Below are 14,607 nucleotides of genomic sequence, written 5' to 3'. Positions count from 1 at the left end.
TGCCGATTCCTTTATCGAAATGGTGGACAAGATGAAGAGAGCCTACACTCACGAATTATGCAACCCGAAAATCAACTATATTTAAAAAGAAATATACAAACATTGTAATTGATTTATACATTGGAATCAATAAACAAAAAATCAAAAATCAAAAATAAAAAAAAATTAACAACTGGAGTCGGTTAACCTTAATCGACTACCGAACATAGTCGATTAAGCCTTAATCGACTATTGGACATAGTCGATTAAACACACGTAGTCGATTAAGGCCCTGCCTGCGCGAATTTCTTTTTCTGCGCGAATTTAGCAAACCCATCGCAATCTTCCAACCAAAACCGCCGCCGCCAGCAGACCCATCGCAATCCTCCACCCAAAACCGCCGCCACCAACAGACCCATCGCAATCCTCCACTCAAAACCGCCGCCACAACCATCATTACCATCACCATCGACGCACACATACGCCGCCGGTAGCAGACCCATCGCAATCCTCCACCCAAAATCGCCGCCGGTAGCATACCTGTTGCTCAGAGACGGGCCTTGTGGAGTGTAGAAATTTGTATCGTGGCTCTCGTCGTCGGAGGACGACATCGGCGGCGGTGGGGGAAGCTGCTTCGTCAGCGGCGGCAGGGGCTGGAGGTCGGGGCTGGGTCTGTAACGATTGGATTTTCCGATGTAAAGAAGAAAAAAAGAGAATGGCATGGGTTAAGGGTAATAAGGGTGGTTTGGGAATATATTATTAAATAATATTTGGGTAGAATATTAGGTAAGGGGGTTTTCTCTAATTATTGTTTGGAAGGGGGGTTTCTTAACTCATTTACCTAGATGAGGGGGTATTGCTAATTATCCCTTTTAAAATATAGGTTTTGGCCCCACCAATCTTTTGTAAATATGAGTTTTGACTCTTCATTTTTTAAAATTTTATTAAAAAAATGCTATTTTGTAAAGACTTTTTACATTTCGTTTGATTGAAATTGAAATATTATTAAAAAAATATTAAAAATATTTGTAGCATAAAGTAAGAAGTATGAGAATACTTCAAAATTGTGTAAACTCGATTTTATGACTAAAAAAATATATAAAAGAAATTACAACACAAATAAAAACTTTTAATGTTGCAAAGATATTTTTAATTAGTATATATAATTATAAAATGAAGAAATACATTATAGTTTTAAGCTTAAAATAACTAAATTTTTTAAGTATATTACAATTTACCCCTAAGTAATTAATATGCGTACAATTACTCCTCAAGGGCAAGAAGGGCATTTTCAAAGAAATATTCCATGGAACCAAAAATATTTCGTCAGAAGTAATATTGTAGGGGGACTTTGTAAGGCACAAACATACGTCAAGGGGATTTTTATAAATACGCAAACATAAGGGGTTTTTGTAATTAGACATTACCTCAGGGGTTTATTGTAATTTGCCCTATTATTTAATCATCCGGCATGTTGTACATTGATTAAGCATGAGTTAAAGTAATTGAGTTTTCATATTTCTGCAAAGTCAGCTCAGCCTTGTCTCTAAAAAAAAAAAAAAAAAAAAAAAAAAAAAAAAAATTGGTGTATCCTCATTACTAATATTAGGGTAAATTACAATCACCCTTGAGGTATGATCAAATTACAAAAAATAACCCCTCTTGTTTGGATAATTATAACCACCACTCAACTCCTCAAATTTAGTGGAATCTTCGAGATTATATGGAATATTATCACTTTTGTACCCGTTTATCCCATTAGATCTCTACATTTTGAAGCAAGATGATCAATTTTTTTTTCTTTGGCTTGTATATATCAGATTGTGGTGCATCGAAAACTGTATTTTTACACAAAACGAGTAGAAACTAGAGCACAATCCATGAAATCTAGATGATTATGTTGAATTTGACGCCATAAGGATGGAGATGTAAGAAAAAAATCATAGTTAAGGGGGTAGATGTAAATATCCAAACAAGAGGGTTTTTTCGTAAATTAACCATACCTCGGGGGGTGTTTGTAATTTACCCTTAATATTATGGGTAAATTACAACCACCTCTGAGGTATGGTCAAATTACGAAAAACCCTCTCTTGTTTGGATAATTACTTCTACCCCTTAACTATAAATATTCTTACACATCAACCCTTACGGTGTCAAATTCAATATAATCATCTAGATTCCGTGGAATGTGCTCTAGTTTGTACTCGTTTTGTGTAAATATACAGTTTCTGATGCACCAAAATCGGATATATATACAAGCCAAAAAATACATCTTATTGGACAATTTAAATATGTGAAAATGTTATATCAAAGGTAAAAGAGTTTTCTCTAATTATTTTTGAGACCGGGTGTTTTCTTAACTACGTTTCTAATTCTTGCTTAAATGAGGAGGATATAACTAAGAGTCAATATAACATTGGGCCTGCATTTTCAGTAAATGTATGTTGAGGGGTCTCCCTAATAAACCCATTATTTAAAAATGAAAATTTGGCGTTACCTCATTATTAAAATTAATAGGAGACAATTGATCATTAATTGTGAATAATGGGCAGCTGTCCTTGATTTCCATGCCCATTAATTAATTATCATCTGATATCATATGGTTGACTTTTCTTTTATCAGACAAACAATTTTATGATGATGATTCACATCTTCGTAAACTAGAAAAACATAAATCCGTAAATTTTAAATCCTAAAATAAATCATGTTGCCTAGGGTGAAGTTGACTTTGAGCAGCTTGGGATATATGTGGGCAGTGGCCGAACATAAGGGGGTGGACCCCCAAATATATTTTTTTTAAATAAATTAGTAATTTTGAGTAATATTTTTAAAATATTGGTTTTGGCCCCACCAATCTTTTGTAAATATGAGTTTTGACGCTTCATTTTTTAAAATTTTCTCTATTCTTTCAAGTAATTTATATACTTTTTCATATTTATCATTATAATATAAAATATTATTGTTAAAATCATACCATTTTACATAAAATATATAAAATATTACTTATTTTTCCCTTTTCTTTTATGAATTACTCTAAAAAAGACTTTCAGGTGATGCACCGCCTGAACCCCAAAATTTATAATCTCCCTCTATTGGATTATTACATAAAAACCTGAAACCCCCCTAATTGAATTTCCTCGTTCCGCCCCTGTCTATGGGAGGAAATGAGCAATATTTCTTCGTTGCCAAATCTTTGAGTTATGTACCATGCTTTTAGAGGGGCAAAATGGGAAATTCGCCGTGAGGAATTTCCGAAGCTTGAATTTCTTCTGATTGAAGAGAGTGATATAGTGGAATGGACTTATCCGTATATAATACGGGTCGGGTTCGATGCACTTATATCACTTGGCTTAAAGCATTGCTACAAATTAGAAACGATCGATCCCTTTAGAAATTGGATTGGTGAAAAAGATTGAACTAGTTGATTGCTAGCCTCTATATCCGATCCGTCTTACCCGGAGTGGTTCAAAGAGTCCAATTACAATCTATTTCATTTTAAGAGTTGACACATGCAGTTAAGTTTGACGGAAAAAACTAATGGAAACTACCTCTCTAAACCACAAGGTGGTTATATGCTGATATTACGAGCATAAGGGTGTCATCTGTAAAAACTTGTAACCATACAGGGGTTAAGTGCTATTTACCCTATTTAATAAGTACTAGAATACTTCAAAAATATGTAAACTCAAAAGCATTCGATGCATTTGTGAAGAATGAAAAAGGGAAAGAAAGACCAGCCACAGAAAGACAAAAGAGACAAGAAAAGTGCCATACTATGTGTTGAATGACTATCTCAACCAAAAGCTTAAGCTGTTAGTGAAATGTATCATTTAGTATCATTATCTCCAACACGCCCCCTCAAGTGCAGGTGAATTACATTTGAAGCCTTGCACTTGAAATATTTGAATTGGGTGGCGGTGGGATTCGAACTCAGGACCTTTCATTTGGCCTGGCTCTGTTACCATGTTGAATGACCATCTTAACCAAAAGTTTAAGCTATTAGTGAAATGTATCATTTAGTATTAATATCTCCAACACTATGTATGGAAAGACAGAAGCTGACTATTTGTAAAGTCAAGATCAGCGGGAACATCCGCCAGAGCGAGCTCAAAATGGGCATTTCCGGCCAGTTTTGAGTTTAGGAGTCGGAGTTTTAGACTCGGCAAAGGCATCCGCCTATCTAGGAACTTAAGGAGCTTAAGTAGAAGAGTGAACCCCGAAAGAGTAAGGTAAGGCCTAGAGCCTATCAGAGTTTGACCGAATAGCAGCGGACTTAGCTTCAAAGCTTGAAGTGAAGGCTTTACCTTCAATCAATGCAGGAGAAGTTTCGACAACGGAAGCTAATTAGCGCATAGGCAGCGCTGCGCCGTCTCTTGTACCGTTTTATAGAGAGAATTTGAGTGTTGACTAATCCAAAAAGGAAGTAACCAATGGACGGTTCAAGACTTCTTTATGTCAGAGTACGACGGAACAGGATTACCTTCTTCTGCCGTTAGATCAAGAGTCAGTTGGTATTTCTCTCTTTTGCACTATCAAGCAAATCAGCGTCCGACGGCATATCCACCATAGAGGCTAGGGTAGGTATAGCATCGGAAAAAACAATTGATCTCTCGTGGGAGGTAGTGGAACTCAACATCTTCAAATCAGGATACCACGCACTCCAAATGCTTATGATACGGTTGTAACTTCAGATCACGGGTCCTATACTTCCCTTGGATTTGACTGATGATCCGGGCTGAATATCCCCTTTTGTTGGCGATACCATAAAAAGTTCCCATCTCGGCTGTTCCACATCGGTCCCCATTACTAACTCATCTGGAAACTCGTTCTTCCAATCTTCTTCATACTAAAGTGTTCTGATAGGTGGTCAGCTATGGCTTGTCCCTTAACAGCTTTAGATTTTATTGAATACAAAAATATATAAAAAAAATTTACAAAACAAATAAAAACTTTTAATCTTTCAAAGATATGTTTAATTATTATATATAATTATAAAATGAAGAAATACATTATAATTTTAAGCTTAAAATAACTATTTTTTTTAAGTATATTACAATTTACCCCCTAAGTAATTAATATGCTTACAATTACCCCTCAACGGCAAGAAAGGCGTTTTCAGAGAAATATTCCATCACTACAACATTTCAGGGCTTTTGCGACGCATTGTATTCCCGACGGTTAAAAAACCGTCGTATAAAGTGCGTTTCTTGACGCTTTTGAAACTAATCTTGACACATAAACACCGTCAATTAAAAGTAATTCTTGACGGTTTTAAAAATGTTTTCCGACACTTACAAACCGTTAACAAAAATAAATTATATAATATATAAATTATTAATCTCTTAACGTTTTAACAATTTTTTTTTCTCGATTTTTCATTTACAATCAGAACCGTACGATCTCTCTCTAACCTTAGATTAGGGCTTTTCTGTAAATAATGAACTTCTCTTCGACGCCGACTAGCGCCGACGCAACGGCCACTTCGTCCGCCTCTGCCTCCGCCATTGCCGCTAATGCCGAGCCGACATCTCCGTTGCTATTTCTTCCCTCATGATCGAACTAATTATTGTGAAATGACAAATTGAAAAAGGCGAAAATCCTTCAAAAGGCTCGTGTGTTGTGAATCACCCGTGGATTGCGTGACAGGTTAGTCTTCTCTGTTATATTTTTCCGTTTATTTTAATTGATCTTATTCCATCCGTGTTGAGGGGTCGATATTCGCCTGTGCTTGACGTGAGATTTGAATTCAGAATTTAGTATAGGAAGCTGACAAGCGATTTTTAGGTTAATTTGATTGCTTGAATTTAAGGGGTCAAGTTAGGATTTGAAACAAGAGTTTGCAGATTGCGAGAATCTATGACATGATTTTTAGAATTTACTTAATTACAGTTTGCTAATTTTCGAGAGAATGCAGCCATAGGTTTCAATTTTTGATTCTTCCATTTTTTTTGTTTACTAGTGCTGTTAATTTCTCAGTTTTTTAAAGGACAATGACTTTCTTATGATACCAATGATTGTGTTTTGAAGGATGCTTTGGAAGAATTTGGTTACCAAAATACTTGTGCAATCTCCCCCAGACCAAAATGGTAAAAGAACCCTATCTAGAACTCTTCAAGTTTGAAATTTGTTTAGAAAATCTATGTATCAAGCATGTAATATGATATACAATTCCATTGATAACGTGCAAATTAATTTGGAGTTACGGCTCAAAAATGGGATAGTATATACACCATGCTGGGGACTATTTGTCTTCTGATTTAGCTCCGTTTCTCCATTTCAGGTGAGCAAAGGAAAAGTATCAGCAATTGTAAGTTCACATGTTTACATAACGTTACTAACGTCTTTTTCGTTACTTCTCTTTACTTACGAAAAGTGTACATTATTAGCCTGTGTGGCAACATAATATATTCTCTATGGTTCTGCAGAAGGAGGCCTTTTGGATATCAACACGGTTTCGTTTCTCTCCCAAGAACAATAACTTTTTTAATTCTGATTATGGCTAAAAATATATTTCAAGAAAGTTAACATTCTGAGAAGTAATTAAATGTAAAACACGAGATATAACATAACCTGTTGACTTATTTGACATTATTTTTGGATGATAATGATTCATATTTATTAGCAGTTAAGGTAATTATATGACCATGTAAGTGGAAAATCAAGAGGATACAGAGTTGTGCATTACTCTTCTGAGATGGCAGCAATCAAAGCCTTAGAGAAGATGGGTTGCAGGTATGCTTGATTATTTAGATTTTAGATACTTTTTTTTTCATCAACTTCATTAGATTTCTCTCTCTGTGTTGTTTGTTTTTTGTAGTTGCTGGATGGCAGAAAATATAGGCATTTTTTATGGCCACGAAGAGCGAAAGCAATTAAGTCAGGTATAACGCTAGCTTTTGATGTTATTATGTTCATTATATAAACTTTATTTCCTACTTGTCGTTCTAAACTCATTTGCTTGGATTATAAAAATTAAACTTGGATTGCTTCGTAAATTTTGTTCCATTTTCCACATGTATCTGGATGTTTTTACATACAATTTTCTGATTATAGCATATGGTATGGTATGGTGACTTCTCCTTTCTAAGAATACCTTTTCTTCCTAGCTGTGCTGCAAATTATAAATGGTTGGGTTGATTATACCCTTAAAAATGATTAAACTCATTTTACATACGTTTATTATGTGCAGGGAGGACTTGCCCTGGTTCAGTTCTTGGAATAGTTTGATATATCTTATGCCATTTCAATATCTTTTCATAAATGTATAATGAGTTAATTTTGTTCGGCCTTCCACCTAATTTCAAATTTTTATGGCGACTGCTACTTTATCACTGAAAACTATATGATGAACTTTACAGATTAGGGGATTAAGATCAAAGATTGGCAGCAATAAATGGCCTGCTTTATTGTATCGAAATGGTCTACCTAGTAAAGTTATTGGATTCTTAGTGACAATATGCTTATATCCAGGTATTCGTTCTTACTTAATTTATATAAGGTAAAAATAACATATAGTATTTCGTTGGTGTTTTTATCCAGAGTATACAAGCTGTAGCTTTTACGATATTATGCAAGCGCAAGTTCTTGCACTGCAGCTCACTGTTGTCTCTTATTTTGTAGGTTGTAGGTTAGCATCGTAATTGTGGGTTGCACCATTCTTCGCCGAATATCTGAAAAATTCTCAAAAAAACTTTCTTGATATCTCATTGTCATCTGTGCTGAACAACTTCTGGGGTTTCAGATTTTGATGGTCTTCTGCACAAAAATTACTTTACTGGGATTCATATTTGAGCAACGCTATATGGGATATAATTTGAGGTTGCCTGAAAGATTTCCTTTTTTAGATTCTATTATTTTACGATCTTCCAGTAATATCTGAAGTTGTATACAACAAGTTTTATAAGCTTTAAAAACATGAATTGTGCTTATTTAGGAACACTAACTTTTTTTTCTTCTTGGATTGTTCAGGAACACATTACATTGGAGCATGGGAGCAAGGACATTTTGTTAAACTAAGGATATATAAGTAAATGTATTGTGTAGGTTACTTCACGTGTTGTTTTGAAGATAGATTTCTTGAAGTTTGGCATTGTATATTTTTGGAAAGCAAGAATTCATGTTTTGGGGAATTCGTGTGATTTTTAGCATGTGTTTATATTTGTATTGGAAAATTATACGAATGTTTGGCATGCGGTTAAATTTTTGTAAAGGTTTCATTATTGATTCGAAAAAAAATTAAAAAATATGTACCAGTATTCCTGACGGTTTTCAATTGTCGAGAAATGTATTCTCGACGGTTTTGTAAATATGTATGAGTATTTACGACGGTTATCATAGCGTCGATAAATATTATTCCTGACGGTTTTTTTACACGTGAAAGTATATACGACGGCCTTTTTCTTGACGGTTTCGTGACAGTTGAAAACCGTCATGAATAATGTTCCTGACGGTTTTTTTACTTTTCCCGACGGTTTTTTTTCGTCGTTTAAAGCCTTAAATGTTGTAGTGCATGGAATCAAAAATATTTCGTTGGAAGTAACACCGTAGGGGGACTTTGTATGATAAAAACATACCTCAAGGGGATTTTTATAAATACGCAAACATAAGGGATTTTTTATAATTAGACCTTACCTCAGGGGTTTATTGTAATTTGCTATTTAATTAATCATCCCGCATGTTGTACATTGACTAAGCATGAGTTAATGTGATTGAATTTTCATATTTTTTGCAAAGTCAGCTCAGCCTTGTTTATAAAAAAAAATGAAAATTTGGTGTATCCTCATTATTAATATTATGGGTAAATTACAAACACCCATGAGATATGGTTAAATTACGAAAAACACTCTCTTGTTTTGATAATTACATCTATCCCTCAACTATGAATCTTCTTACAACTCTACCCTTATGGTGTCAAATTCGACATAATCATCTATATTACGTGGAATGTACTCTAGTTTGTGTAAATATATAGTTTCTGATGCACCAAAATCTGATATATATACAAGCCAAAAAATACATCTTATTAGGCAATTTAAATACGTGAGAATGTTATATCTAAGATAAATGAGTTGTCTCTAATTATTTTCGGAAGGGGTGTTTTCTTAACTATATTTCCTAAATGGGATTCTTGCTAATTTTCCCTAATATGAATCTCTAATGAGGAGGATATTGCTGAGAGTCAATATAACATTGGCCTACATTTTCAGTAAATGTATATTGAGGGGGTATCCCTAAGCTAGTAAACCCATTATTTAATCATCAATCATGAGTTATAAAAATGAAAATCATATTATTAGAATCTTATTATGTTGTACATTGACTAAGCATGAGTTATAAAAATGAAAATTTGGCGTTACCTCATTATTAATATTTAAATGACAATTGATCATTAATTGTGAATAATGGGCAGCTGTCCTCGATTTCCATGCCCATTAATTAATTATCATCTGATATCATATGGTTGACTTTTCTTTTATCAGACAAACAATTTCACCAAGGAATGCTTATGATGAGAAACTGTTCCAGTTTAGTGAATTTTGTGTGATATCTATCACAGAGAGAGAGTACTAATTAACAGATGGCTTATGCTGCTGTTTGATCCTCCAACGCCACTTTTGTTTTCTTCACCAGTCATGGTGAATTTCGTCAAGTCTTATCCTCGCTCTGGTACCATGTAAAAAACGAGTATATTGAAAAAACTCATTCTGCCTTTTCTTGCTGTTTCTCTGTAGTATAAATACATTAAGCATAATCCTAACTTCCCTAAACTAGAAGATCATGAATCAGAAAATTAAAGGGAATATATACATACAAGGAAATAACAATCTTTTCTCTCCATCGATAAAGATTAGACAAATATTATGCAATATTGTCAATAGAGGCCGCAACTTTTGATTCCATTGAGGGAGGTTCTCTTGCGAACCATAGCAACATTTTTGGAGACAAGACCCCTCAAACATTCCCAAGCTAAATATTCTGAAGTCTCGAACGGCTTTACTTCAAGAAACCCCTCGGCGCTCCATAAGTTGATGAGTTTCGAGAGCGCTATATCATAATCTTGAGGGAAAGCTCCCATATAGAGAAAGCATGGTTTTAAATGTTGAGGCAAGTAAATGTAGCTTGGAAGTAGTACCTTTGAAATTTTCTCGTATGCATCAAAGAAAACAGAATTTTGTTTTTCAGCTACCTTGTTCCAGTACTTTACAGTCTTTTCGGATTTGGACAGGATATCGGCAACAGCGACAATTGTAAGAGGAAGACCTTCACATTTCTCTGCAATCTTTTTTCCTGCTTTCTCAAGTTCGTACGAGCACGATTCTTCACCGCCATCCCGACTAGCGAGACGATTTCGAGTTCCTTTGACAACTGATGCACAATCGTGTATACGCAAGAGATAATTTCATCGGATAATCCAACCAAAGTTGACTTTTTTCCACCAAACTCTGTTCTTGATGAAACAGAATCACCATCATCATCATCATCTTCTTCTTCTTCTTCTGCCAACGAGTCGTTGCTTAATTCTTTAACGTACTCATCTTTCAGCTTCGTCGTCTTTCGGGTGTAGGAATCGATATCTTGTTTTACTTCCTGCAAATCCAAGGAGAACAACGACGGCGGGCCATCAGATTGTGAGAGGAGAAACTGATTCAAGACATGTGATTCAATTTTATCCTCCAATTTATATGCTGCTTCTCTGATCTGTACATCGAGTGAATATATCCTTTGACTAGTGCTGCTGCTGGTGCTGTCATCCAATCTTCGAAGACATTCTTGTAAAGAATCGAATTCGAGGATTTCCGGTAAGAACTTCTTTCGGGATCCTCTTTCATGGCTGCTGTCCACACCCAGCATTTCGTGAAGAACTTCAGACAACGATCTTGTGCTGCTATCCATTCTTTGTTCTTGTTCTTTTAAGGTTTCGAAATCTATGAACTCTGTAAAAGGAGGAAGAATCGAGATTTGGGGAGAGTTTAGAAGGCGGTCTATCGTTTGCCGGAGAGAAATCACGGCAGCATAAGCCATTGATTGTTCTTTCTCTTGGCACCGAAACTGGAAGATATCGAACAACAGATTTCTTGATTTCAAACAAGAGAGCTAACTATAATTTTTATCTTATTTTTAGGACAAATTGCAGGTCGCCCCCTGTAAATCTCTAAATTTAAAATAATGAATGTCCCCCTTCAAAATGTTATTCTTGTTGCACATAGCCCCATAGCAAAATTTCAATGGACTGTTTTCCGGAATCGAGTGTTTTTATTGCACATTGCCCCTAATTTTTTTTTGTACGTTGCCCCTTTAAGATTTTAGTTTTGGTGCACAATGCCAACTTGTAATTGGCTTTTGGAGCAAAGTGCAATTAAAACAATATTACGAAGGGGTTATCCCTTTTTTGAATTTTTAGGGAGAAAAGTGCAATAATAAAAAAAATTATAGGGGTGAATTGCATCTTGTCCTAACTTTTATTATACATTGATTGTTTGGTATGGAATTTTACATATTCTATTTATTTGTTTGTTTGTCTCCATCTAATAATTGTCATTCTATATTTCGATTCGGATTTCAGACCAAGTCCAACCACATGAAACAAAGCTATGTTCTAAAATAATGTGTAGTTGTTGTTGAATAATGGTAGTCCATTGTTTGGTTAAGACAAAAAATAAATTAAAAAAATAAATAATAAAACAGCAACATAGTTGTTATAAGGTAGCAATATTCGAACTTGGAGCTTTAATTAAACTCCAAAAACAATACAAAATACAAAACCAAGTACAAACAATGAAATTGATTAAAATCGAAACTCTGGCCTCCAACCGCTCTGAGCAACATGTTCCATTCTTCAAGAAAATAATTTATTCATTCCAATAAATTTTATTACAATAAAATTAATTAACCAACCATTTAAACAGAAGAATAGACATAGACTTTAGGGAAATTTCTATCTTTTTTCCGCTCCTCCTCTTGCATTTGCTTTACACAAGCCACAGCTGAAGCGTTACAGTCAACCAACTCTATATTTAGCCGAATATATAAATCCCGAGGAATCTGTTCTAGTTTGTGGCAGTTTTTCAATGTTAAGTGCTCAAGACATCGAAACGTCTTAAATCCGGCCGTCCATTCAACCAGATCAGAGTCTTCAATTAAAAGTACCTCAAGCGATCGAAACGACTTGTCTTGAGTTTCCCATTTCGCCCCTCGAAAGGCGTAGCGTCGCAGTTTCAACACATGAAGGCACGGCAATGAAGCAATCTTGCTTATGTCTTCCCATGGATATCCGAACCCACTCAAACTCAACTTTGCAAGTCTCGAGTATATATTAGTGAAAAGCGGAGCTGGTGGGCCCACAACAACCTCAGACCTAGGAATAGGATTCACAACGACACATTTCACCGTTCGTGTATGATTAGAAACAGCATCGAACCAGTTTAATGATTTAGCATCGTGATCGTGTGCCAAATCGAATCGGATTCCTAGCTTTTCTAGACGAGGGATTCTTTCAAGAATCTCCTTTCTACAACAATGGGGGCTTATATCTAAAAGTGTTGAGAGATTTAGTAAGATAGCTCCACAGGGATCGGGGAGATTGCTTCCTGTGATCTGAAGATGCTTTAGTTCTTGCATATCCCATATCTCCATTGGCAAATACGACGATTTTATACAAGATTTAATGATGTTTAAATGTCGAAGGATAATCAAGAATTGAAGGTTTCGAAGTTTGGATATTGAAGGAGGGAGATTTCCGTCATAAGTGAGGGCAAGGTACCTTAGCTGAACTAGTTTCAGTACCTCCATTGGGAATTCGTACATACGGATTGTAAGAGCATCAAATACCCTTAACAACCTTAAATATTCCAAACAAATAGGTACCGGATATTTGTGATACGGACCAAAACATAGGAGTGAACGCGTGTTTGAAATGGATGCTATGGACTCGTACACATCTTTGTTGGCAAATAGAATACTTTTGTGGATGCACAATCGGCGTTGGTGTTCTATACCCTCTCCTAAACTAGTGTCGTAACTATTTACGACACGGGAAAATTTGTTCTTCTCAGCTTCTCTCTTACATAAATGCCAAAAGACAGAATGGAGACCGCAAGTTTTGAAATTGTATAGTGAATAATTATAAGGCGAATTGGACCTCTTTTGATGGACGATAACAAGGCTTTTCGAAACAAGCTCCTTCAAACACTCCATTGAAAACGATTCTATGGTTCTTGATGGATCAACTGGTTCGAGAAATCCCTCGACACTCAACAACTTGATAAGCTTGGAGCGAGGAATCTCGTAATTTGGAGGGAAAACTCCCATATAAAGAAAGCACGCTTTTAAATGTTGAGGTAAGTATTCATAGCTTGAAAATAGTACCTTCAGTATTTGATCGTTTGCGTCCATGAAAACTGCATTTTCTTTCTCTGCTACTTGTTTCCAGTACTTTGGAGTCCGGTCAGCTTTAGATAGTATCTCGGCAACTATGACGACTAGAAGAGGAAGACCTTCACAATTTTCGGCAATCTTCTTTCCGGCTCTCTCAAGATCGAGAGGGCAAGGCATTTCATCGAACACCTTGTGACGAAGAAGATCCCAACTTTCTTCTTTATTCAGCAACCGAATTTGGTAATTATTGCTATCGCTAACATAGTAAGGTACTAGTTGTAGCCTACTTGTCAGCAAGACTCGGCTTCCGTTTTTGTTGTTTGGAAGCAACCTCCTCAAATCTCCCCACACCTGATTATTCCATACATCATCCAACACAATCAAGTATCTCTTGCCCTTGAAATTTGGGTACATGATTCTTTTCAAGTCGTACAATGATCTCAAACCTCCTTCCTTGAGCACTTCCTCAATCTCAGGATTCATTTGAGCTAGAATACTTTGCAGGATCTGTTTTAGCTCATACTTTTGGCCTACGTTGACAAAAGCTCGACAATCAAAATGGCTCGAGATTAATGGATCTTCAAAAAGTTCCATAGCAAGAGTAGTCTTACCAATGCCCGCCATTCCAACGAGAGAGACAGACGTGTAGTAATTATATGTGTCCGTTCGATCTAGAAGCCGCATTTGGATTTCTCGAAATTGATCAGAAAGTCCAACCATCGTTGACTTTTTTCCAGGGAAACCAATTCTTGATAAAACGGCATCTTCTTCTTCACGGGCTGAGTTGTTGAGTTCGTTAATGTACTCGCATTCCATCTTCTTGATTGTTTCGTTGAAGGAATCAATCTCTTGCTTTACTTCCTCCATTTCTACGGAGAGATTCGATGGATGAGTGATCTCATGATCTTCATCACGGCTTTGTTCGTATTGAGAAAGGAACTGATTAGAGAGATGGGATTCGATTACATCTTCCAATTTGCGTACTTTCTCTCCGATTTCATCATCCAAAGCGTTTACTCTCTCGTTGTTTTTGTTGTTGCAGCTGTCGAATCTTTTGAGGACTTCTTGTAAGGATTGAACATGTTTGTATGCAGATTTTATGAATTTCTTTGAGGGTGGAACGAGGGATATTTGAGAAGAATTTAGAAGGCGCTCGATTGTCTGTTTAAGAGATATCACAGCAGCATAAGCCATTTTTCTCCTCTCTCTCTCTCTTTCTCTCTCTAAAACAAATTTAAGTAAAGGCCTGCTCAG

This window comes from Erythranthe guttata, chromosome 4, assembly GCF_056151865.1.
Source record: "Erythranthe guttata isolate IM_541 chromosome 4, IM_541, whole genome shotgun sequence".
Taxonomy (NCBI): Eukaryota; Viridiplantae; Streptophyta; class Magnoliopsida; order Lamiales; family Phrymaceae; genus Erythranthe; species Erythranthe guttata.
The sequence above is the reverse complement of the archived record's forward strand: the minus strand, read 5'-3'. Positions refer to the sequence as shown.